This window comes from Coturnix japonica, chromosome 2, assembly GCF_054131305.1.
Source record: "Coturnix japonica strain WE chromosome 2, WE-NBRP24, whole genome shotgun sequence".
In the NCBI taxonomy this organism is placed as follows: Eukaryota; Metazoa; Chordata; class Aves; order Galliformes; family Phasianidae; genus Coturnix; species Coturnix japonica.
The window spans coordinates 62,239,916-62,266,222 of NC_140664.1; the positions used below are offsets into that span (position 1 = coordinate 62,239,916).

The following is a 26,307-nucleotide window of genomic DNA, read 5'->3' on the forward strand; positions in this document are numbered from 1 at the left end:
CTTCTCTGTTGTTTCTCTTCTTTTTTCAAACCACCTTTTATTTTTTTTCCAATAAAAAGTTCCTAGTCCTCCCAGATAGTTTCCCCTGTTTCATTCTCCTTGCCTCTGTAGCTGATTCATTCTTTTGATGCTTTCTTCAGTTCTGTATGGGAAGTTGGTAATCACAGCCTGAACCTCTGATTAATCAGCTGAGGCAAGTGTTGGGTCAGCTGTGAGAGCACAGGTGAGAGTAATTTAGCTGTGCTCCTGGAAGGGGGTGGAACTTGACTCCACCTCCTTTAGAACTCATTTAAGAGCTGACCACCACTAAGGCAGCATCTCTCTTGGAGGTTGCTCCTGGGTGGAGATTGCCTCAGCATTTCCCAGCAAAGGCATCCATATCAGTGAGTCTTTCCTTATAAATAACATTTTGAATATCTGTTATTATCTTTGTATCATTCTATCTTACAAGTTCTCAGCTTGGAGTCTCTTTCACCTCATTTTTATTTATTTATTTATTGCACCTAAAAGACTTAAATCTGTTGTTCTTAGTGATACAGAGCCCAGTAATACAGTCCATGAGCTGCAATCAATTCTCTTTATCTACAATACAAAAGAGAAGAGGAAGGCTTGCCAAAGTCTTGGATTGTCACTAAAACAAACCATTTGAAAAATAATTTATAGTCTTAGTTAACAAACAGAAACTCTTATTTTTCCAGAAATATTTCAAAAAATGGCATAGTTACAGCACACACATGAGTTATATGCTGGAAGCATGAAATCATTTTGTCGGAGTAAATTTATCAGTAATTTTAGGTACAGGACAAATATTATGCCTGTTTTTACATATGGAAAGCTTAATGAGGCTAATTGAAGACATAATTAACCAATCGTTTCATTTTGCTCAAATTTCTGCTAAGCACACTGGTATCACAAGAACAACAGTAATACTAGGATCAAAAGGTGGAACAACGGAAAAATAAAATGGTAATGGTAAACTCAGGCCTGAAGAGTGGAAAGGAGCAGGGCTCAGTTCAGAAGCAGGTTGGTGTGGTGCTGGCTTAGGGCAGTGGTATCCAAAGCTGACCTTGATAAGGGGAGAAGCACACAGGGAGAAAAGCATGTGATGAAAGACAAAAGAAACTCCAGAGCAGGAACAGCAAGATGCTGCAACCACAGCACTGTCATTGTGGGACCACATTTAGGAAGCATTAAAGGTGCAGATTCATTGTATGAGAAATGGCAAGTGGGAAACAACCACAACAGAAAGAGATCATTTTCCAGGTGAGAAGATGTCTGGATGAGATCCAAAAATGAATCTAATGTTTTGTGATAGGAATTCAAACTGTGGAATTTGGATTTCAATAACTGTAGAAGTATGACAGTGCGAGGAAGTTCCTTTGAATTTAAGAAATACTACACTCTTTCCTCTCTGTTCTGTGAAGTCTCTTTTGGATTAATTAGTAAAGAAGTGAACGAATTCCTTATGATGTGACAGTCTTGCAGACTGCTAAAATGTGACTTGTTGATAGCTCATCTCTATGTGTTGCCCTACTTAATTCTCAGCAGAAATGTGGGCAGAATTCATCCTATCAGAACAGTTGCTTTATCTTTCATGTTTGTTCACCTCCCATCTTCCTTTTTTTTCTTCTCCAGTCATTCCTTCCTTGCTGTTTGTTCCTTCCTTTCTCTGTTCTTTCAGGGTTTTCTAAACAAGTTATTACAAACTTAAACATCAAAGCAGTTTACAAAAAAAGACTCCAAACATTGCAAGCTTTCTACTGAAGGATTTTTTTGTTGCTGTTGTTTTTGTTGTTGTTTTTTATTAATTTGCCTTCTGTTCTGCATTTGAGGTAAGATGGAACCTGACAATTATTTTAGGGTCTGAAGGGCAGAGCAAGGCCCACTCAGTGATAGGAAGCTGAGAATAAAGTGGCAGAATACTGCATAGGCAGTACAGTACGTTTATGTTGTAGTTAAAGATGCCAGTGCATAAAAATCAAATGTGTAAGCTGAAGCATTCTGCAGTGGGATATGTTCACAAGCACTGTTTTTGTAGGAAGCTCCAGTTAGATCCACAGGAATTTTACCCAACTGATTTTATTAGAATGTAGCCCAGCAGTGCTGTTACTCCCAATGCAAGATGCTGTTTGTACCATAGCACTTTTGTACTTCTGCTCTCTGCTCCTGCTTATATTAAAAAGAAACAAAAAAACAAAAAAACAACAGAAAAACTTCCTATGATATCTGCATCTCATGGATCTGAAAAGCATGTTTCAGAGAAGGCAAGCCTTGCTGATGTTTTGCAGAGCTGAAGAGGGTTTTATTCTTAACACCACCCTGGTGTTATGTTTGCTTGTATAACCAATCCAAGATTATATTTGTTTGAAGCAGAGTGCCAGCATCTTTGGTGCAAAGTTCCATTTTAGGGTAAAATCAAATGGCAATTCACAAATTGGCCAAAAATCTTGGTTGATCTGACAGCTAAACTGTAAAACAGACTGGGAGGGAATTAAAGCAACTGTTAGCTGACAAACTTCTGCTATTTGTGTGTTGTCTTACCTAGTCACATCTCTAAGAGTCAGAAGAGAAATATGGCAGGATGGAGAGGAGGGAGCTCTGAGAAATATTTGGAGTCGAGAACACATGCTTACAGGTTGCAGAATGAATGGTGAACTTGAGGATGGAGTATTTTCATCAATGTTTCAACTTGAATTGTGCTGTTTAGACCTAGTTTCCACTCAGAGGGCTTTTCTGAGGAATAATTTAAGTTGTATCCCCCTGAGAAGTATATTTTAAAGGAGTCCCTATTCAGTATCAAGGCTGCTAAGTTGCTTTTCAGCAGGATCTATTTTCATGAGCAGTAAATTGTGGGGTATCATCTTCCCCTTTATAGAATCCAATTTCAAGTTTTACTCAAAGCTTTTGTACCAATATCTGTTTGTTAATGTCAACTGGTATGTGCCCTTCCTACCAAAGGCTTATACTGTCATACACTGTGTAATAATGTTGTTGGATTGCTCTTTAATATGTGGTATCAGAAGTGTTTGTAGGACTGAAGTTGTAATGTAAACTCAGGAAAGATATATCCCTCCACTTACTGAAGAGACTCCAGGCAAGAACTGAGAGGAACCTTTTGGATTACTCCATGAAGACATAGTGTGTTGTCTGAATCTTCATTCAGTGCCATCTCTAGTAAAATAAGAACTCTCCAAGGCCTAACTGGGTGAGGCATAACGCAAAGTGTAAAGCCTTCCACCTGGGCAGGGGTGTATGTCTGTGTGTATGGGGAACAGCTTGAACTTCTGATTAATCAGCTGAGGCAAGTGTTGGGTCAGCTGTGAGAGCACAGGTGAGAGTAATTTAGCTGTGCTCCCAGAAGGGGTGGAGCTTGACTCCATCTCCTCTAGACCTCATTTAAGAGCTGACCATCACTAAGGCAGCATCTCTCTTGGAGATTGCTCCTCGGTGGAGATTGCTTCAGTGGTTCCCAGCTGACTGAAGGCTTCCATATGGGTGAGTTTTTCCTGTAAATAACCTTTTGGGTATTTACTACCATCTTTTCATTATTGTCACTGTACGCTGTGCATTGCAGAAGAGAAGGATTGTGTTTACAGTGGCCCAGGAAAAAATGGGGTTTTCATCCTAATCACAGATTGTCTGGTACTTACAGTGTTAGCAAAGTAAACAGGGAGAGCACTTTTTTTTTTTTTTTCCCTATCCCTATCCTACTGCTTTTATGCTCAAAAGAGAAGAATTTAACATCTGACTAGTCTAATGCACAGCAGCAGAATTGTTGAACTGAATCTAAAATAGAGACATGTAAAAGGCATTCAGGTAACACTAACACATGTGCAGACTGAACATCCATTACAGGGAATGAGAGTAACCAGTGGGAAACTTTGCATTCACTTAATCGTACATCTAAATGTAGTGGGATGCTGGTAAAAATAGAAGTCTGACAGACAATCAGTGTTTGTTCAAAATCAAAAAGTGCTAGTTAAGTTCCTTTGTTTTACTACAGTCTCTGTAAGAGTCTATCTGTCCAAAATGGAGTATGTATAGATTTTCTTTGTAGATGTTTTTTCACAATGAAACACAAATGTTAGGAAGACATCGTGTTTTCTTTGCAATATCCTTTTTTGTGTTACTTGCAATCTAAGATTAAAAAAGTCTTTCACATATGCAGTCTTAAAAAAGATTATCATAACTTCATGTCAGTAAGGCAAGAAAACACATCCGCGCTAATATAAATTGAACCCAAACAGATGGCTTCATTACCTTTATATAATCTGTGATTCCATGAAAATTAAATAGCTCAGTCTTAGAGTACTGGCATTTTAGTAAACAACAAAGTAGGAAGGGTCCAGTACCCATAAGATAATGCTGGTATAAGACTAAAGTGATGCTGTGGTTGATTAAGATCAGCTCCTTTAGAAGAGAATTTAACTTTCAGTGGGGCTACCTATTTAGAATTAAAAGGGAAATCAAAGACTGATTTATTTCTTTGCATATACTGAAAAATAAGAAAAGACTAATGGTTCAAATATGGACAAAAATCAACACTCAGTTACACAATGTTTTAATAGAAGTAGTAAAAAATGGCAAATGTGTAGGATTTATGGTTAGTATCTTATATCTATTAGAAGAGCGTATATGCTGTTAAATATGAAATCCAGTTACTATTTGTGTCACATAAACCTGACTTGTAGTAAACAGCTCAATTTCAAAACAATGGGTTGTTTTCTAATTCAGCATATTTAAATGTGTGGTGTTGCTTGGTCCATAAATTCTGCAGTAGCTAATTGTACCAGAGACACATAAAAATGCCTATACTCCCACTTGGGATCTTACTGATCCTTTAGTCTTTGACAAGCGTAGGAATAACAGAATTCTTCCTTTCTCACTGCCTGCATCAGAAAAGGCAATGATTATATGTATCATATGTATTGGATAAACCAGGGGAAAGGTCCTTCCCCAGCACAGGCTTTTATTCATACACCTACCGAGAGTTATTTTACTCTATTAGTAATCTCACTGACATGTAGTGGACTGCCACATAGCAGAAAGAAAGGTACACAAATCAGGGTCAGCCAGATTCTCACCTGGGTTATGTTTACTCTTGTTGTCTTTATTTATTTATTTATTTTAAATGTTTTGAGTTGTTTTAATACAAAACCTGATCTTGAGTTGAATCGTGTAGGAGTTCAGTCTGAATAAAATAATTTGGATCAGAGCCACACACTGAGAGCAGCAATTACATCCATCACAGTATTTAACCTTTATCTCTTTCACAAATTGTGATGAATTTGTTATCAAATGACTCTTATCACGTATCATTTAAAGGATTTCCTGTTTGTCTTTTTTCTTTTTTTACTGGCAGCAGAATTTGGCTCTGCTGGTTAAGTGCAATCCAGTTCACCATGCTAGCACAAGATTTAATGCTATATGGTCTCTGAACTGTATGGGACTGAATTTAGTCATAGCTAGTTGCTTTGTATGGGACTGAATTTAGTCATAGCTAGTTGCATGATTTTCTGCAAATCACAACTGGTTGTGTGTGTACGCATATTCTGATGTAAGAACAACTTTTACTTCCCAGTATCTCTTCAGAATCAGAAATCATTTTTTTACTTGTTTTGAGGGAATCTATCTAGCTATGCTGGCAACAGATCTGACCTGTGATCATAAAATTCCTGGCTGACCTAGCTGTGGTCTGCACAAATTGATGCTTCTATTTTGCTGATACTGCAAGTTTTGTGGCTAATTAAGTGGCAACTATTTCAGCACACCTACAATATCCAACAGAGGAAGTTCCTGACACTGACTTTATGTTAAGATTTAGCAAGGGTGTATGCATGTTCAGTTTCTCAAGCCTTATGTTTGCTGCCTGTGCAACAGACGCCTACACACAAATGCAGAAGGCTTAATAGAAGTGTCATTTTGTACACTCCAACAGTGTATTTCGTCCATTTGAGACCTGAAAGTGCAAAATGTTTAGTCTGAACCCAAAGAATTATTGACCTAAAGATGTTTTTTCATCATCTCCTTTGCTTTTGCAGAGTAAATTCCAACATCTTCTTGTTCTGTTTAAAACAGTGAAAAAAGAAATAAGCCAACATTGTTCCAAGAAACAGGGAAGGACAGTGTATCAGGCTGATTTCTTCATGTTTTGAAGAATAATAGGACTTTTTTTTCCCTTCCATATTATAAAGGACTTGCATGGATTTACTGAAAATGGAAGCAAATAATTATTTCCCTCATTCCCTTTGATTAGCGTTTTTTAAATTTTTAATCCCATGCATGGCCTGTGCAGAACTTACCACCATTTCTTTCTCTGTTTCCATCAGGACAACGTGTAAGCTTTCATGTAAGTTTGAATTTAGAACTGTAGAATAATTTAGGTTAGAGGAGACCTGTTGGTGCCATCTAGTCCATCTTCAGCTCAAGACAGAGACATCCTCAAAGCTGGGTCAGGTTGCTCAGTGCTGTGTGCGCTTGTGTGTAGAATCTCTCCAAGGGCAGAGATTGCCCAGAGTGCTGCACTATTTCATGATGGTCCTTCATTGTTCCTTTTCTGTTGCACCACTGAGAAGCCTATCTCAGCCTTTTCTATAATGACCAGTTAAATATTCAGAGACTGAAAACAGATTTCATTCCTTGAGTCTTTTCCTGGTTGAACAGGTCCAGTTCTTCTCTTATGCTGAATGCTCCAGACCCCTGTGCATCCTAGGGGCCCCCTACTGTCACTGATAACACTTGTCATTCTTGGTTTTCATAGTGACTGTGTGAGACTTACTGGAATGAGCTGGTGAAATTAAACAAGTATTCATCCTCTTTGCCACTCTAGTGTTTTGTCAGCCTGTACAGAGACAGGGAGTTGTGTTGAGTGTGGCAGGAGCAAAGCACTGCCTACACTGAAGTGGAAACCAGTCTGTAAAGAAATATGTTGGCGTTCACTGCATATGGATAAGTTTGACTCTGGGTCATATCCAACCTTTGGCTCATGTAGGTGAGTTCTCTGGAATCATTAAAAATGTATCTGGTGCAGCTGAGAGCATTTTTTTAAAAAACATGTTGATTCATCTCCTCAACTACTTTTGCTTAATCAAGACTTGGAGTGCTCCTTATTACTTTACTTTATGGCCTTCCGGAGCAACAAAGTATGGCAGTGTCTCTCTGCAGAAGTTAAAGATTCAGGCCCAGATGTCCTATTAGCCTATGAATGAAATCCCTGATGAAAGGGACCATGGGGAGTGGTCTGTAAATGTAGAAGCCCTACTTTGCATACAGACCAGATAAACTTAGGAATTACTTAAAGGTATTTAACTCCATACTATTTATGCAATAATCTTAGAGTTCCATTGTGTTTCAGTGAGCTTCATGTACATAGCAGCATCTAAAATATCATAACTTCTTCAGATTCATAACTGCAGTACCTAACAGCTTTGTGGTATCAGTGTTTTGCCGTTAACTTGTTCCTGTAATGTTTCTGTGGAGTCCAATAACAATAAATATCATCCTTCTGCACATGATGCAGATCTCTTATTTCTCATAGCAGAGAGGAAAGGCTCTCCTCAGACATACTCCTTTTCCATGCAGATACACTTCATGCAGAGAGTTTGAGATTCTTTACAATTCATTTGGCGTTTCCTGAATGCATTTACTTTGTAGAAGTAGTTTCAGGCTAGTCTGTTTTGCATGCGTGCTGTATGATTGTTTCATAAGTGCATACAATGCAGTCAATACAGGAATATCGAGAGAGAGGTATATACCATTCTGCCTTGAAAATGGAACTTGGTATGGTAGTCCTGGAAGGAATAGGAAAGTTCCTTCACATCTTTGCATTACCTGTTGTGATGCCACACCTATGGTATGGAAACACCTTGTGTTTGATATATATCAAAACAACTGATTTGAAGATAACTTCTTCTGTTCTCTGCAGTGGAAATACAAGGCTATATTCTCAGCTGCTGTATCAGCTCACATCAGCCTGCTGACTTCACTGACTTTAAAGTCAGATGAAAATCTGGCTGACATCTGGTGATTCTACCTACATTAATTTTAATGTCCCTGCTGTGGAGAACTTTGTGCCACCCTGAGTCTTTGTCTGGATCAAGACTGTATGGCTCCCAGTACTTGGTTTGGTTTTTTTTGTTTGTTTGTTTTTGGAGGGTTTGCTAAGGACAGTAGAACATGCAACATTAATTCCACCATTCCCCTTTGCCAAAAACTATAACTTTGTGTTTAATAGCTCTTCATAGATTTTCAACTATGTATATATCTAGATTTTGAATATATACCTCTGCAAACTGTTTTGTTCTCAGTTCTATGGTATTCCTTTTTTTTTTTTCTAATAAAGCAGATGCCTTGGAGAATGGGTTAGACCTCAAATATTCTGTACTTAACAATTTTTTGCTACCTGATTTGCAGACAGTGTTTATTTTTTAGCTTCCAGTCTGTATTTAACATGCAGTTAGAATGCTGAAAGCCAAAATGCAGAGCAGATGTAAATCCAGTGATAAAACTCTGTTTTGTTGGAGACTAGAGATCTAGAAATCTACATTTAGTTCTCTGCAGCATCCTTTCATCTTTAGGAGGATGAACAAATGAAATGTCTCTGTCATCTCTGAAACTGTTCCAAAATTTGCAAAGTACTGGTGTATTCTGCCATATTAAGTGTATTTGATTTATTTTTTGTCCCTCCTTTGATTAAAATATAAAACCATATGTAGCATCCGTTTTCTTTTTTCTTGATAGGTCGTGTAGGTCATGTGCTTTTTTTTTTTTTTTAAAGGTTTTTTTTTTTCTTTCTACTTGTAAGAAACATCCCCTACCTCTTACCCTTGAATTATGTAGGGATGGGAGAGAGTGGGAAAGGTGTGGGCAGAAGACTGTTAATGTCAGGGCAGCTCAGAACACAATGTTTCAGATTTCTTTCATCTCTTCTATTGTGTAATGCCATCAATACTTCACTGAAACTTGATTTGATAAGCTCAGGTTGAGTCCACTGACAGTTAGAAAATGCCTCTGATATTGAGTATATGCATGCATTTTTCACTAGAGGTCATTGTTTTTCTCTGTGGTCAGAACAAAAGGGGCTACTGAAATCTATTAATCTGAAAGAGCTCAGATGATAAAAAGCTCATGCCAGCAGTTTTGCCCTTACAATGGAATGATGTCAGGAAATCTTTAAATCTCATCAACTTTAAAAAGATTTTCATCTTAACACTTCTCATATTTTTCTAGTATTGAGCTTTTTGTTGCAGTGTTCTGCTAGGTCATCTTTGGGATTGTGGGAAACTTACATGTTTATCATTTTTAATTGCATCTGCAAATCAAAGCACAGTGACAAAGCAATTTAAATACTGTACAAGTGATTCCTCTGGTATAGATTGTGAAGAAAATGAATACACTTATTACAGCTGGTAAGAGTTTTCCCACTAAAATTCTTCTCTGAGTTGAGAACAAGTTTCTACTGAAAAAATGCCCCATATTGTGATAAATATTGAGTGTTTTTGTTTGTTGATTACATTCATCATGCCTTTAAATTATTTTCATTTAATTCATAACAAAATAGAACAAAAAAGTACTTTGTGCTATTACTGATCCAAAAGCCTCTTATTAAAACGTTAGAGACATTAACATAAAGTCAAGTTATCTAATTTTCTTCATTATTATAAAACTTACCTGTTAGAAGTTCATTTCCATTTAACTTGTATGAACTAAGGACTATTTTTCCTTAGTAAGTTAGTTTTGGGGGAAAGTTTTTTTGTTTATTTTAATAAGGTAAATATTTAGTTGTGTGGTAGAAGCACATCATCTGACTGCTTCAGACTCTTTTCATCAGTATGTGGAGACCGGATGAGGGGAAACGGACAGAAACTGGAGCATGGGAATTTCCACACGAATGTTTGCAAGAACTTCTTTACGGTGAATTGCATTTACATAGCAAATTAGGTAAACGACTTAGTGTGCATCAAAACAGCTTACCAAGAAGTTGAGCTTGTGTAATACTTGTAGAGAAGACATCAAATGTGTTAGAGGAAGGAGACTAAATCCAGGCATGTCAGCAGATCCTGTTTTTAGTGGGGGGCAGATTGAGCAGAATCTAGGAGGGAACCTTCATACGTATGTAAATATATACACACATATATATACACAAAAAGGATTGTTTGCTGATAAGTTCTGATAAGATGCAGGTAGAAAAGAATTTGATGAATGTCCCATCATCACACAAACTTGGAAGTAATGCTGTGAGTGTTGCTGCTTGATGGAATAGACAATGTATGTGACTGATTTCAGACTGTGCAGCAAGCCCTAGGCAGAATGGCAAATGAAATGGTAATCCAAGTTAATTTGACAAACAGAACCAAAAAGCTGACATTCAGCAAAAATGAACAAATGGCAACTGTACAAGGCCAGTCCAAGAACTTCACTTAGGAGTGATCAGAGCTACTGAAGTAACATTTGCAAAAATGCAAAAGGTAAAAAGTAGTCAAGCCACTGATGTTAGCAATTCAGTTGATGACTTTTGTGTACTTTTGGGTAAGAATTACTTGAGAAGTGAGTAGAAAATATACAGAGATAGAGGAGGAGAAAATGAAATGCAACAAAGTGTTAAGGAATTTGACTTCCTTTAATCTAGAACAGAAAACACTAAGTGCAGAGGCGATGTCTTCTATGCAAAACTATTTACCATTACCAGACTGTGGTCTGTTTAACTACTGAGATCTCTTTTTTAGACTGTTAACTCCTTAGGAGCATATATGTAAATTTTCACTGTCAAACAACTTTAAAATTTTCATTTGTGAGGTGTGATTTGACTTGAAGGGTACCTAGATATGATTTGAGTTTAGTAAGTTGATTGTAAATAGGAAGAAATAAAATCCTGCTAATTTGGGCATATTTAAAATGAGCATGGAAGGGGAACAACGTAAGTTGTATCTTATGTGATTCTGCAGCTTTGTTTTTTTTCTTTCCTTAAACCTCTGTTGTGGTTTGTTAATGAAGGCCTGCACTAGAACATGACAAGTTGCAAAAGATGGTCTATAAATACTTATTTATAGTTTTTTTCTATTTTGGGTAAAATATGAGCCATTGGAATAATTAATGGAAACTTAATTAAATATTTTTAACTTATCTGGCTTTTCCTGAGCTTACAATCTTTTGTTATCTCTTGTTAGAGTAGATTTGTGAATGACGACGGGGAGACTGTAGTTTTCTATGGGGAAAAAAAAAGGAAAAAATATAAAATATTCTGTCATTTAGGAATCTGTCATTTAGAGACAGTGTAGTAACACATATTTCTTTCTAGATTTTCCTCTGTTAACAGTATTAACATGTCTCAGTACTTGTCACTATACAAGTTAGAGAAGTTGATCTGTTGTGGCATGGCAAAAAATAGTGGTCTCAAGATTTGACTTTCAGGACCTCTTTAGGGCACTGGGAGGTTCCAAAAGGAAATTTCCAACCTGAATATGTTATATGCTAGAAGCGATCTCTCCAGTTACAAACCAGGCTGAGGAGTTTGTAGGTGTCATGCAGTTGGGTTTCTTTTTCACAGAGCAGAGCAAGTGTTGCTCTGCTAGTAGCAATCTGTTTGCAGTATCAGGACTGTGAGTCAAATTCTTAATTACAAGGGGAGAAAAAGGAAAAGAAATTACTTCAAGCCTTATATTGTACTTCCCTGCTCTAACAGTCCTTTGGGTGTGCAGAAGGCACCAGACTTGGTGGTGAATCTAGGAATTACTCCTAGAGTCAGGCTCCACCTCAAAAGCCCAGTAGAGCTCTTAAATATTTATTTTGAGCATAAATTATTTCTTGACTTTCAATATTGAAAACTATTATCTTCTGCCAAGGCTGGAATGAATGCGTTGATTACTCACAGTGTTCCTCTTAATTCTCAGTTGTGAAGTTAGGAATCCAGGGAGCATATCTTAATTTTGATGAATCCAGATGTGTAGGCGTCAGGAACAGGATGAACCTACTAGTGTGTGAGCTGTAGACACAGATAGCTGAGTGAGACATCTTGATCAAATACTTCCTTTGTTGTAAAGGCCATACAACAAACTGAGGAAAACTGTGATGGGTAACTAAACACATGCCCACAATGAGCCTCACATTGCTCTGAAGTACATATGCCTCTTTGTTGAGCCAGAGTGGTGTTATGTGATTACAGGTGACCAGCCTGGGAAACTGATGTCCTCAAGCTGGAAAATGGTAAGCATCTGTGATCTCCACTAACAAAACTGCTCCAGCATTGAACTAAAATGTTTTCTCAGTTCCGTCTTGCTTATGGACTTGGTATGCTAACTGCTGACTCCTATATGGTCTCACTAATTCATGCACCCTCCACGTGACATTCAGTTCCCACATATTTGTTAGGAAATCCTTCCGGCACTCCTGTAATTCTATTGAAATCTTCCTGAGTGGGAAAAGAGATTGAATAAAATTGCCATGATCAAAATCAGATGGAAACTAACTAGAAAAATCACTCTGAGTAGTGTAGGTATAGAGCAACAGTTTGTGTTTTTGTTGTTTTTTTCTATGATTTGTGTGGAAACACTGAGTCTTACGTTACTGTGGGGTGAAACATAATCAGGAGTGTTAGTTTACAACAAAATACAGCACTTAATGCTTTCTCTTCAGTTCTTCTTAATATCAGAAGGAAGTTAAACAAGATGAATAGTTGAAATCTTGAAACAACCATCTACATGGATCTTTTCAAATTAAGATTTGTAATGATCAGAATAGCACAGTGGGATTCTTTCTCTGCTGAGTGGTGAGAATTTGCCAAAAGTTTGGGGAATACTGTATGTCTGTTCAAATGTTCCAGATAGTTATTGATTTGGTTCATCTGTGTTTTCTTTCCGTTCTTAACCAAAACTATTCAGATGTCAATAAAAACAGGAGGAACAGGTCCATTTTAAGGTACAGATGTTGTATCAGCACTGCCATTCTGTGAGTGCTGAGGTGTTTTGCTCTACTTGGTGTGTTGTGGCACTCCAGTGTCTGAAACCAGGGGTATAAAACAACAAGACTGCAGGTGGTTGTCTGTGGAGGCAAACAGAAGAAGAGAGGGTCACCTTCCAAGCCTTCTTCATGTCATATGCTCTCTCCACCTGGCATCACAACACTGAAATATCTGGGCCCTAGCCATCAGTGTTTTTCCAAGAGCTTTCAAGCATCTGAGGTTCGGCATGCATTGAGGAGTCCCTAGCAGGTTTACATTAGAAATACATTTTTTGTAACTTTCTTCAGATAATTTCATGGCATAATTTAATGTTCAGTACTCTTGTGCTTACTTGTTTTCCAAAGAATGGGTGGGCCTTGTTGACCGTGTGCACTTCAAGCACAGGAGTCCAAGGGTTGTATTTCAGGAACACCTTCCTAGTATCTACTTGGGTTCACATTTCAGGTTTTTTGGGGGTTTTTGTTGTTGTTTGTTTTTGGTTTTTTTTGCTTATTCCAAAAGGGGTGATATTAGAGTTGGCCATAAGCTTTGGTGATGGGGCTTCATGGTTCTCATCTACAGGTTTGCTAAAATGCTGTTAGGCAAGTAAGAAATCACAAACTGAAATTCCTCTTTTTGAAAACTTCTTCCAGTTTGGGATTGAACAGATCTGACCTGAGCTGCATTGGTTGTTGATGGTCCCGGTTAATATAACCCTTCTCTACTGAGAAAAAGCTTGCATTTTTATACAGTTGACTCACACTGTGTATAAATTCCCAGAGAGAAAAGCAATTATTGGAAAATGCATAAATGTGAATGATAGGTTGGATTGCTTTCTGTACCCTCTCCTCCATGCTGCCTCATGTCTTCAGAGCTGACATGCAGTGTCCTATGGAGCACTCTTCTCACCTTGCTGTGCTCCTGTTGAGTAATTGTGCTTATGTGGAGCAAGCATGTCAAAGAACTGAATAAAAATTCATCATAAAAGATTAATCTCTCATATCATAAATTTATTGTATGTAAAATGTTAAAAATATACAAACTGTTCATATTACAAACTTAAAATAAAATACACAAACAGTGCTGTTCTTTTTAAGTAGGCCTAGATATACTTCTGTATTTAGGTTGCAATTATATTTAAGGAAGAAAAATTCAGAGGACCAATTAATGCTATTAAAAAGAGAGATGATAAAATCTTGAGATACACGAGGAGAACTGATACAAGTTAATTAAAGCATTTTCAAGTAATGAGTGTTTTTTTGTTTTGTTTTTTTCCTCTAGCTGCTACTGATTTGTATGCTGTTAATAAGCATTTCACGTGATTAACTAGCAATTAGCGCTCCATAACTTGTACTTGCTGTATGTTATGACTGGGGATTTGGAAGCAGAATAAACAGGCAGACTTGATCTTCTGAAGTCTGATAAGTTCAGATAAAGAGCTCTGAGATATGACCTGAGATATGAAGATGATCAGGGGGCTGGAGCACCTCCCCTATGAGGACAGGCTGAGGGAGTTGGGTTTGTTCAGCCTGGAGAAGAGAAGGTTGCGGGGTGACCTCATTGCAGCCTTTCAGTACCTGAAGGGAACTTACTCCCAGGAAGAAGGGAGTAAACTCTTCGAAAGGGCTGACAATAGCAGGACTAGGGGAAATGGTTTTAAGTTGAAGGAGGGAAGATTTAGGTTGGATGTTAGGGGGAAGTTCTTTACTAGGAGAGTGGTTAGGCCCTGGAACAGGCTGCCCAGGGAGGTTGTGGATGCCCCATCCTTGGAGGTGTTCAAGACCAGGTTGGACGGGACCCTGGGCAACCTGATCTAGTAAAGGTGTATGTTTGGTGGCCCTGCCAGGCAGGGGGGTTGGAACTACATGATTCTTGAGGTCCCTTCCAACCCGGGTCATTCTGTGATTCTGTGATTCTGTGTGACCTTATTTAATCAGAGCAGGGGAAATAAAAGGAATGATGTATGAAATAAAAAAAAAAAATGCAAATTTTTCATCACAGTTTTTAAAGCAATTTCCACATTTGTTACTATTATTTGCTGCTGTTAGCAATAATAGGAATACTGTATATGGGGTGGAGGCACTGAGGGTATTCTCTTTTATAGTTGCTTTCATTATCCTAACCAAAAATGTAGGTGTTGTTTGGCCCTATGGCAAGAAACACAAAGCAAGGAAATCAGTAAAATTCAATCTTCCTTCTGAAAGTTAACAAGACTGAACGTTATTCTTGCAAAAATAAGAGCCTCCTGGTATTTATTTGTAGGAAAGGCTTTATGAATATGAACCAACTGACCTCTGCTGCATAAGCACAGGAGCAGTTTCCAGTTCTGAGGCTGGTCAACACTGCTGTGACTGTAAGGAGCCCTCTGAGTAGGTGGAAATTGCAACACTAAAACACTAAAAGCAGGTGTCTAATTACAGTGAAATAATGGAAAGAGTCCAGTGGAGGGCCACAAAGATGGTGAAGGGCCTGGAGCATCTCCCCTATGAAGAAAGGCTAACTGAACTTGGGTCTGTTTAGCCTTGAGAAAAGAAGACTGAGAGGGGTCTTGATCCAGGTCTATAAACATCTGAGGTGTGGGGGACAAAATGGTGAGGCCAGACTCTTTTCAGCACTGTGTGGAGAGAGGACAAGGGGAAGCAGACAGAAACTGGAACGTAGGAAGTTCCACACAAATGTGTGCAAGAACTTCTTTACGGTGAGGGTTACAGAGCACTGGAACTGGCTGCCCAGGGGAGCTGTGGAGTCTCCTTCTCTGAAGATATTCAAGACTCCCCTGGGCACCTACCTGTGCAACCTGGTGTAGGGAGCCTGCTTTGGCAGGGGGGTTGGACTTGATCTCTGGAGGTCCTTTCCAACCCCTACGATTCTGTGAAATTAACTATTCTGGTGGCAATCATGTTTCTGAATGTAATCTATGTTCTTCTGATTTTTGAACAGATTTCAATTTCTTCAAGTTACTTATTACTTGGTCACTTACTAGCTTGTCTATAACCAGATCTTTAATACTGATTCACTTGTTTGTTTTAAACTATTTGAAATAGTCATTGCTTTAAAAATAATTATCATGTAATTTATTTAAATTATTAGTAAAAAGCAGATATTTATATATTCATGTTGATGAAATTTTCTTTCCAATTTAAACCAAGTATAAGAGGAAAAAAATGGAGCACTTAGTTGTGAGTAAAGTGTCAAGACAGACTGTGATAAGGTTTTAGTTGGAGGTCAGGAGCACCCATCCTAAAAGAAAACATGACAAAGATGGTGAGCTAGGGAGAAAACTCTTTGAGAAAGACAGAAAGAGTTGGACTAAGGACTCAAAAATCGTGGAGATGCTGTAACAGAATAGCAGATAAACAAAAAAGGCTGGAAGGAAACTGAACAGAGCTGAAGAGTGTGTTTGGACATTGCTCATTAATGTTGATACGCGTGTTTAACTTGGGAGAATAACTGTTGTTTTCTCTCAAAATTGCTGACTAATTTTGTTGTTTTCTCTCATGATATACTTTGGGGACTTGATGCAGTCTTGCTCAGGAGTATTTACAGTAGGACAGAAAATCCTGATGTATCTCTATTCACTACCTGTTTATTTACAGTGGGATTTCCAAGACAAAAAGCCATGATGCACAGAAGAAATCTGACTGTGCATTTTACTCTTATGGACTTTCTGAAGGATGGCTTCCTGGGTTAGCAAAGGTTACTTAGCTAAAAACCCGTCATTATTTCCTTAAACCTGCTACAACAGAAAAAGCCACCAGGTGTTTCCCCATGTGTTTTGTATCTGGGTAAGGTTACTTCTGTTTTCAAAAATGCCCTTCATTTCTTCAAGTGTTTCTGCAGCTAACACTCATCCAAATTGGTTTTCAGTTGTACCTGTGTGGGGGAAAAAAGACACAGCACTATGTAGTGATACCAAATCTGCAGCTCCAAGAGCTGTGGGGCCATGGGAGCATGCTCACCAGAGCTGAAATTTTTCTAGCCAAAATGGAGTTGCTGCTCTTGCAAAGCTACTCAAACCCACCCAGCCTGGTGTCTCTGCACACCCCTACACTTATGTTTTGTGATAAACCATCTGGTATTCTTTCAGCTTTTGTCTCTGCCTCCTTACTTTGCTGCAACAGCTTCCAGATCCTTTAAGTCAAACAACTTTAGACATTTGACAGCAGGATAATTAAAATATCAAATTATATAAAGGCTTTTCAGAATTTAGATATTTTTGGATTGCATTTTTCTGCACCAATCTGGTCTTGCAATAGCAGAAAGGAATTTAGGGGGTTTTATTTTATTATTTTTCAAATATGAAGACCCAGCACTCAGATAATGGGTGAGCACAAATTGAATACTGCATATGCTAACAGTACTGTCTGTACTTTTTTTTTTTCCCCAGGAAGAAAATACTCTATGTTCTTGCCAAAAATCAGTATACTTGTTCCACCCTGTAGGTCACTGATGTACATATGTGTGTAGAGACATCAGAATAGATGTGTTTCCTGGTGCTCCCCGGTGCTGTACCAAAACTAAGAAGCAGGTAACCTCCAGTGGGCATTCAGCTAAGCTCAGCTGCTCATATGTTTACTTTCTGGCAGCGTGCTCCTTCCCACAGTTTCCTCAAGCAATGACAATAAACGAGCGTTTTCATTCTCATGCTCAGCCATTCCTTCAGCTGGCACTGACAGGACTCACCTTGCTCAGGGACTTGGTGAGTCAGCAAAGTGTCTTGCAGAGGAGCAGAACCAAAGCTGCAAACCCATGCTTGTGAAAAATATTCATTTACTAAAAGCCCTTTTTGTTCAAGAGGGAAAAACAACTGAACAGATGCACAGTTGTTTGCCAGACTTCTCACGAATAAAGCTTTTCAATTTAGAATTAAAAAAATAAATAAATTAAAAAATCCCTGATCTGATAGCTTGGCATCCACAACCCAAAATGTAAGAATTAAAACAAGTTTTTGCTGTCATTGATGATAAAACAGATTTTTCAAACAGGATTCTTTTCCTTGAAGTCTATGGGTAACTTTAATGTAAAATATAATCCAATTCTCTTGGCACAGCAGATCTAACAATCTGAGGTACAATAATTGTGCTTTAAAGCTCGACATGAGTAGACATGCTTCTTGAAATGCATCGGAAATTGTTCTGCTAATAAGGGGATATTTTTATAATGTGTTTTAATCACATGGTAGTGAGATTTACTGAATAAAAGGTCAGCTTACACAGAATCGGTCTTCAAAAGAGCAATCATTGCAGACAGACAAGAAAAAAATAGTCCCTGGGTTTGATTGGTGCATTTTGATCTTCCTTGATTATAGAAACTTCTTGCTCAGTTTCTTGCATAAAAAGAAGTATGAAAATGGTGCGTTGAGCAGATTAGTTCTTCTTAGAAAAATTTAATCCTTGAATTACTCAGCTCTCGCCTCAATTTCCAGCCAGAATATGAAAATGCCAATGTAATGACCTCTTTGTGCTGCACACAGTGATCAGGCTCCCTGGATCCCACAGAAAAAAGATGAGTAATAACTGCACTGAAGCAGTGTGGGTTGGAACTGCAGGGCAGAACCACGTCCATTGTGTCTCTTGTACTTAATGAAAATTGTTTCATCCTTGTTTTTTCAGGACAGGGGAATTTACTATTATTATTATTATTGCTATTATTTGCTTAATAAGTGGTAGTGTATTTATAGTTGATCTGTGGTATTTAGTAGTCCTTCAGTAAATGAGAAATGGGGAATTAAAGACTGCGAAAGTACAATCCATGTACAAAGCAGGAGTAGAGGTTTTGCTGGTGTGTCCCTTGCCACATGAATGCAGCACTATCTCCTGATATACCACTTGTCTGCGGTATTTAGAAATATCTAATCCTTCAAGTTATGCAGGGTACAAAATGTAAACTTGGAAAAGCTGAATACTCGTTACCTTTCATATCACAGAGGTTGCTAAGGCTCTATCTGCTTGAAAGCTGTGCATGCGATTCCTAGCTAGTTATGCTGAGTGATATGGTGCAGAGGGAAGCTGGTTTCTCACAGTAAAACGTTTGTTGTTTCTTTTTCCAGAAGAAAGTGTTTAAATGGATAGAATGGGTTTGCTGTGTTCAGATTTAAAAAAATCCGTGCTCACAGGCTATTTATTTATTTGTTTCTGTCTGAGTGTTTGGTTATCTCCAGTAAATTTTACTGCAGCAAATTCTGAATTGAAACTGAAAAATCCTTTTGAGGGTAATTTGTCTTAAGACCTAAGAAACTGGCATAAGATTTTATAGGTTTTGGATTTGATAAAGGATTCCAGCTTATCCAAAGGTGAGTTTTTCTGTCCTAGGCCCTTTCATCCATGTGATGCTCAATTTCATTCCTAAATATTTATGACTGGAACTTAACTTCAGAGCCACTAAGCTTTGGCTCTGTGAGCATCTGATTGTCTTTCAGAGTTCATCTCTTTCTTGTGTCATCTTTACTGGCATATTTTTCAAATGCAATATCTGCTCAAAAGATAAATAATTTCAGTGCAATTAACAGGTCGTTATTGTAAGATTGTGTGGGTAGAAATTATATTTCTTAGGTTTATGAGTTAAATGTTGTAAAATTAATGCTGTGTATTTTATGGCACATAGTGGAAAACATGTCATGTGTTTCTCTTCAGTTTGTGTAAGACTCCTTACTGTGCTTCCTGTGTTTTCTATCTTGAACTAAGCAACAGGAAAAATTCCCCTATGGCTGATTAAAATTCTCATCTAAGTTATCCTGGCAGGGGAGTTAGACTCTGCTTTTTTTTTTTTTTTCTTGATTACTTGATTGATTCCTTTCTGATAACCATTTGATTTTACTCTGATGGCTTTTCAAGTTGTCCTGACTTAGAGTCAGTTGTTTCTGAATTTTCCAGGCTCCAATCTATGCTAGAAATTGATTGTTTTATTTCTTTCATTAAAGATTACACACAATTTTTTTGAGATTATTATTATTGATCTTGTTCTTTAAAAGAACGGATAGACTTAAAGCTATGAAAATCCAAGTATTTTCAACTTTTTTTCATGGCATATGGAAATGTGGGAGTCATGGTTAATCTTCCCTTAGCAAAGAGTAGCAGGTTTCCCAGGGGTTATTCAGCACATCCTTGCACATGCCCTGCACTTCACAACAGCTCCTGGCCAGCAGCTGCCCTGTGGGCAGGACAGCATGGGAGCTGTTCCTTCCAGAAAGGGTTTCTCTGGGGACAGGGTTCAGTTTGCAGCTCAGCAGTGTCATTTTGGTGCTGCGTACCCAAATGCAGTACAAAGACTATATTCATCTATATTTGTGAAAATCTTTGCATTAATTCTACTTTCTATGAAGTACACACTCATGTGGTAAAGCCTGCATTTTACAAAATCTTACTGTGACTCCTCATATGTTTAAGGCTTCTTGATGCTGCCAAGGAAGCAAGGTCTTGCATTCTGCCGTAAATTGTTCTTGTCTGTATATCTTTCATTACCATGATTTACTTGTCGAGATGCTGTATGCTGTGCAGTTGCACAGTCATGAGTTCTTCATTTTTTCAAGAGCTTGACATTAAAAAAAAAACAAAAAAACAAAAAAAAAAACCAGCTCTTGGGATCTCCCTTTTATTTCTGGTGTTTTCTCCACTGAACCTATCTGTTGTTTCAACCTATTAATATTCATCATCAGGTACTGTCACTCAGAGGAGCGGGCTGCGGCATAGGAAGGTCGCTAGGGCTGTTATACAACGGCTGGAGCCTGCAGTGGTTTTGTGAAACAGGGCAAGCTCTGACTCAAGCTACGTGAGTAAGGAAGGCAGGGCTGTGCTCTCCATTGCCTTCAGCAGCCACATAACCTTTTTATGACCTGTGTATGTTTTCCCAATGATGAACAGAGAAAGGTGGCCATAAGAAACAACAGTGCTTTGGGCGACCAAGCTTGACTCCTTGGGATAAGTGATTTTTTGAGGTTTCTTCTTTGAGCAGAGCATGTCTTACTACTTGGTTTCTGAACAACCAAGCTGGATTCTCTCCCATCTGGCTCCAGGGGTTGAGATTTATTTTCATCTGCTCTGCAGATTTTTAATGCATTTCATGTACTTAGAAATTTCAGTGTCATACTTGATATTAAAAATCCTTCCTTGTCCATATTTATAAGGAATGTTGTATCACTCTGGTATACCTACTTTTTCTGATAGCATGACCCCAGAATCCCTGAAGCATTTATATTTAGCTGTGTTGTAAACAACACACAATGATTTCCCCTGGAATCAGCTACTGTGCCTAAAGAGTGATCTTTAAGCATTCAAGGATGCGTATTTATATTGAAGCAAAACAGTGAATAGCTGAAAATTAGAAAAAGAAATGATGTACCAACATGGTACTCTGAGTCTGGAAAATGCTTTAAATAGTGTCAGCCTAATTTCGAAACAAATTTAGAATGAATTAAGTTAATTATGGAAAGAGAAAGCAGAGATCTAGTGTGTTGCAGCTCTGTTAATCACACTGACTTGCACTTAATCACACAGTTTTACATTAATCACATAGCTCTGCATTTATATTGCTTTATCATCCATGAGGACTACTATGTTTCATGAAGAATCCATTTCAGGCACTACTGAAATGCAGTTTCCTTTTGAGGGATGTGGCAAGTGTTTCTCAATGCATAGCAATGCTGACAACAGCTAAGAATATGGAGAAAAGAATACATCAACTGGGAAATGAAGAATAAAGTTAAGAAAAGTAGAATGCCAGAACTTGAATTTATTCTTACTCCTTCCTAGGAAAAAACATGTGATCAATGTTATCAATGCCTGAGACTAACAAGGTTTAGCTTTGGTACTCCTATGAAAATGTAGCATCTCTAATGGGCTCCTAGCAACCAGTTGAAGAACTGGAATTAATTTAAATTTGAGGAAACAATGGCATCTACTGAATAGCTAATATAATGTCTTGCAGCGTTCAGGATTTCTATTGCAGTTATCTATCAGGGTTTATGCCTAGTGCATAAAATTCAACATTCAAAGACAAAAAAAAACAAAAAAAAAGAACTTTTATTCTTAGCATTGTTCCTTTTAATATTTTCTCTGTCCTGTTATCTACTTGTATATAATGAAATTTTCTTGTACAGCCTTTAGACTAAAGAACTGTCCTGGTAGAAGCAGCATCATTATTTAGGCAACCTTTCATTTAGGTTCATTTCACGAGCTTTCTTTGCCTTAGCACTGTTTCACAACCTGGGAGTGCTTTATTTATGCTATTGTTATATTTATACTTCTATATATAAAGCACCTATGTTACTCTGACATCTTTCCAGAACTATCTGTCCATGAACTCTCATTTTATGAACCTGTAACCGGTGCTGCTGTCCTTGCTGTTTGCAGTGCATCCCATACTAGGGTGCTGGCCCATTCATTGCATGTGCCTGGTGAGAAGTGCAGGTGCAATTGGGACAGTACAGGGTGAATCTTTTTAAGCTGACTAATTAAGATTTTCATGTTTTCAGACTGAAAAACTCTCAAAGGTTCTTTCCTTCCCAGTACTTGGGCCTTAAACATTTCTTCACTGAGAACAATGCAGTTTCCATTGTGACCCCACAAAATCATCTTAAATTGGTCATTTTCAACCAGTCACAGAGGTTCTGTGGAAAGCTGAGGGCTGAGAAGATGCTGGCTTTGGTTTTGCTCTCCTCAGAAGTATGAAGTAAAAGTTTGGTTTCCTCTTCATCAGAAAAAGTTAGTGAATTCTTTTCTTCCTTTATCCATGCTGCATCAGCATCCCAAGCTGTTCCTTGATGCTAACCTGGAGGAAAAGGAGAACGGGATCCTGAGGACTCAGCCAATTCCTCTGGATCAGAAGCAGAAGATATTTCTGTTTCAGGTGGCTCAATTTTAATTTCTCTTGATTTGGTTTGGTGGAAGTTCTCATGCAGAGACACTTCTGTGATGAGCCAGTCTTTGCCCTGCTAGTTGGCAAGCAACTTCCAACAGAATTGTCTGAGGCTTCCATTGAGAGGTACTCAAATGTCACCATGAGACCCACATGTCATCACAGCAACATCGCTGTGTGGCATCCAGGGCCTGGCTGGCTGGTGCAGCCAAAGCAGTACCTGCGCAGAGCTGAGAGTGTTTGAACTTCAGTCAAAAGGGAAATAAAACTGTATTTAAGGGGGATCTGTCCTCACCTACAGGTTGCTTTCTCTTCCCTGTGTGATCCCCTTCTGGCCCTTGTAGTTTCCCAAGCAACGTTAACAAAAGAAAATAGCAATCTTGTCCCAGTTTCTTTCCATTGCATTTAAATGCCCCGTGATTTCAGTAGCAAGGCTTCTGCAAGGCAGTAGCTGTATACCCAGGTGGTGCTGTGCAACATCAGCAGTCTCCCGGAAGCTTCTCTGTAGGTCCAACTAAGAAAAAGGCACTAAGCATGTTGTGCTGATGGCATAAACAAGAGATTAGCAACTCCTCTTAAGTTCCTGTGCTTTTATTTGACATTTTAGAAATGTATGAAGCAAGCTAACCAATGCATTTTAAATCACACCAGTCTCTACAGGATCAAGTACTTAATCTGTCAAGGATAGACTTGGTCTGGAGATGGTGTCTGGATGCAGGATGTGAGTGATAGCTACATTCAAAGACAAAACTGAACTGGAGGAGCTGTTGACTCTCTTAAGGGCAGAGAGGCCTTGCAGAGAAATCTTGACAAATTTGAGGGCTGGACAGCCACCAAGTGCATGAAGGTGTACACGAACAACTGCCAAATTCTGATCTGGGTTGGTGCAACCCGGGTCACATTGGTATAGTTATTATGAATTAAAACAGCTGATTGCTTTAGTAGATAATATGTATTAAATAAAGCTTTTCCTGCTTTATTTTCCCTCAATATTTATTAAATCAGAGGAGGCTTGTGTGGAATACTTGATAATGATTTCCTTAACATCGTTGTTCAGATCTCAGTGCAAATTGAGTTCTTCACATTGTGAAAGTCTGAGTAAACTTGATAAATTTGGGTAGATTAAAAAAACAAAACAAACAAAACAAAACCCATAACTTTTTCCTTAGTTTAATGTATTGACTGGTACCTTATGATTGTACTACGAGAAGTACTACATAAACTGCTATTAATTTATGACAAACCACCCAGATGTGGGAGCCATTGGTAGTTTAAGAGGCCACAGAATTCACCAGTTTGGAATAAGCTGGCATACAGTGCAGTCAGTTTGGCTTTATCTGTTCCCTGGAGGCCAGGACAAGAGGAGTGAGAACTGACAAGGGTCTGTTTCTGGATCAAAACAGCAAGTGTGGAGGATCTGGCATTCCACTCTGTTTGTTTTGTGGTTTTTGTTTTGTTTGTTGTTTTTTGTTTGTTTGTTTGTTTGTTTTATATCTTTATGGGAGGGGCAAGATGGAAGCCTTGGGGTTTTTGTTTGTTTGTTTTTTTAAATTTAGACTGACTAATCCCATGAATAGAACACCTGCATGAGGCTAGGATCTGTGCTCCCAGAGCACTCTCACAGTTTGGTTCATCTATAATCATCATCAGTGGAGATGATCAGGAGATCCACTGTAGAAATGCCATCCTGGTCTTGGCTGCATATATACCATGGATGTACGTGTGTGGGAATACAAGAAAAGCTGTTCAGAGCAGCAGCTGTGGAGCAAGATAAACAGCATGGGAACCAAGGCCACCTCTGCAAGGAGAAGAAGGGTCTCACAGCTCTGATTGGATACGTGCCTGCATGGACAGTTGAAAAGTGTTTTGTAGAATGCTTTGTTGACATGTAAAGGTGGTTGGGAAAGTTGTAAGGGCGGATGGGAAAGTTAGAAAATAACAACTTGTGAAGGTATATAAGGGATGTGAGAACTTGTAATAAACAATTTGGATCATTCACATCTGAGTCCGTGCCTCAAATGCTGCATACGTGTATTTATACATTTACAAAAATATGTGTGTATAACACCTAAATATATATCCATATTTTTGTGTCTGTGTATGTTGGCCATGCTTGCCTCATTCCCTGCCTTCCTTGCAGGCTTGGAACACTGTGGCTGAAGTGAGCATCACGTACATGCAAGGTCAGAAGTGGTGATACAAGTAGCTTGCTCTAGAATTATGATTTACAGTAAAGTTTAAACTTGTAAGCTGTTTAAAGATAAATTTCTCCTATGACTGAAAATCAGTGCAATGGCTCCACTCCAATGTTTGCATAGACGAGCATTTTATTATTTCTAGAATACTTGTTGTTCTTCTGAGTGGAAAAGACTGCTGAAAGGCAGCACATGCTGTTTATTTAGAAGGAAGGCTGGAGCCAGAGTACTGCAGCAGTAGTTACAATTCATGAGCAAGATCAGGATTGGTTAATTTGTTGAATCCCAAACTAATTATAACACTAACAACTGTGTACATTTTCACTCATGGAGAAAAAGCTCAACTGACAGCTTCTTAAAATCTCTTCTCCACAGTTTAAGGATACAAACCACCTGCAGAATAAGCAGCTTTCAAGTTTCCAAGTACGAGAAGGGACTTTTCCCCTTAAACAATTGGATAAAGGGTATGTCATGATCCCATTGACTGATGGCATTGTTTTTTTTTAATTTTCTTTTCCTCCTCTAATCCCCACAACAAACTGGTTATTTTAACATTTCTAGGAATCTCATTGTCTGTACTCTGACATGCGCATTAGGAAAAATTTAATGGACTGAATCTTACAGTGTATAATTTAGTACTCAGGTAAATTATAATAGAAGCAAAATATTGAACAACTTTTATGGCTTCTAACTGTCAGCTGTTTTGGACCTTGTGCTGTGGAGTGTATTAAATCTTTCAGTTGGCATATTTTTTACTGTGATAGTAGATGAGAAGGCTCTTAACCTAATCATTTATTTCCCTGGAACCATAGTCTTTCTGGGAGCTGCTGTCTTAGAGTACCATCTTGTATGGACTGAGTTGGACAGTAGAGTTCAGCTGCTTGAAAGAGCTGAGACATGGATGGAAGGACTGGTATTTACATAGGTATGCTGAATCAGGAGGTTTATAATGCTCCTTTATTATAATAATTCAGCATCATGGGCAGAAAAAGAATTTGCCTATCATAGAACTGGTGCATCTCCTCTCTTTTTTGTCTTTTTATAGCCATCCCTTCTGTGTAGCTTGGTAGCCAGCAGTCAGCATTTTCTACTGTTAATCCCACAGACATTGAAGAGTATTGTATAATTAAAACTGATCTTGTTCAGTCAGGTGAATCTTGGAGTTATCTGAAATATATATCCCAGCAGCTGTGAGATACTTGGACTTATGATTTCAGTTATTCCATTAAACAAACTCTGCTATTACAATGCATGGACTGATCTTCCTTAGTCATAAACAATGTCTCTACACATTTAAATAAAAAGACAAAACTTTTTAAAGACACC

At 38.2% G+C, this 26,307-nt stretch overlaps 1 protein-coding gene across 4 annotated transcripts in view; it reads left to right on the top strand.

Moving 5' to 3' along the window:
• LOC107309859 (amphiphysin) overlaps nt 1-26,307 on the top strand; it is a 99,039-nt gene that overhangs the window by 6,062 nt on the left and 66,670 nt on the right. The window contains exon 1 of one of the 4 annotated variants that reach the window (XM_085537647.1): nt 25,362-25,445. The exons of the other annotated variants lie outside the window; for them this stretch is intronic. The gene's annotated coding sequence lies outside the window, so the exon portion shown is untranslated. Of the gene's footprint in view, nt 1-25,361; nt 25,446-26,307 lie in introns of those variants that run through there. 4 annotated transcript variants of the gene reach the window in all.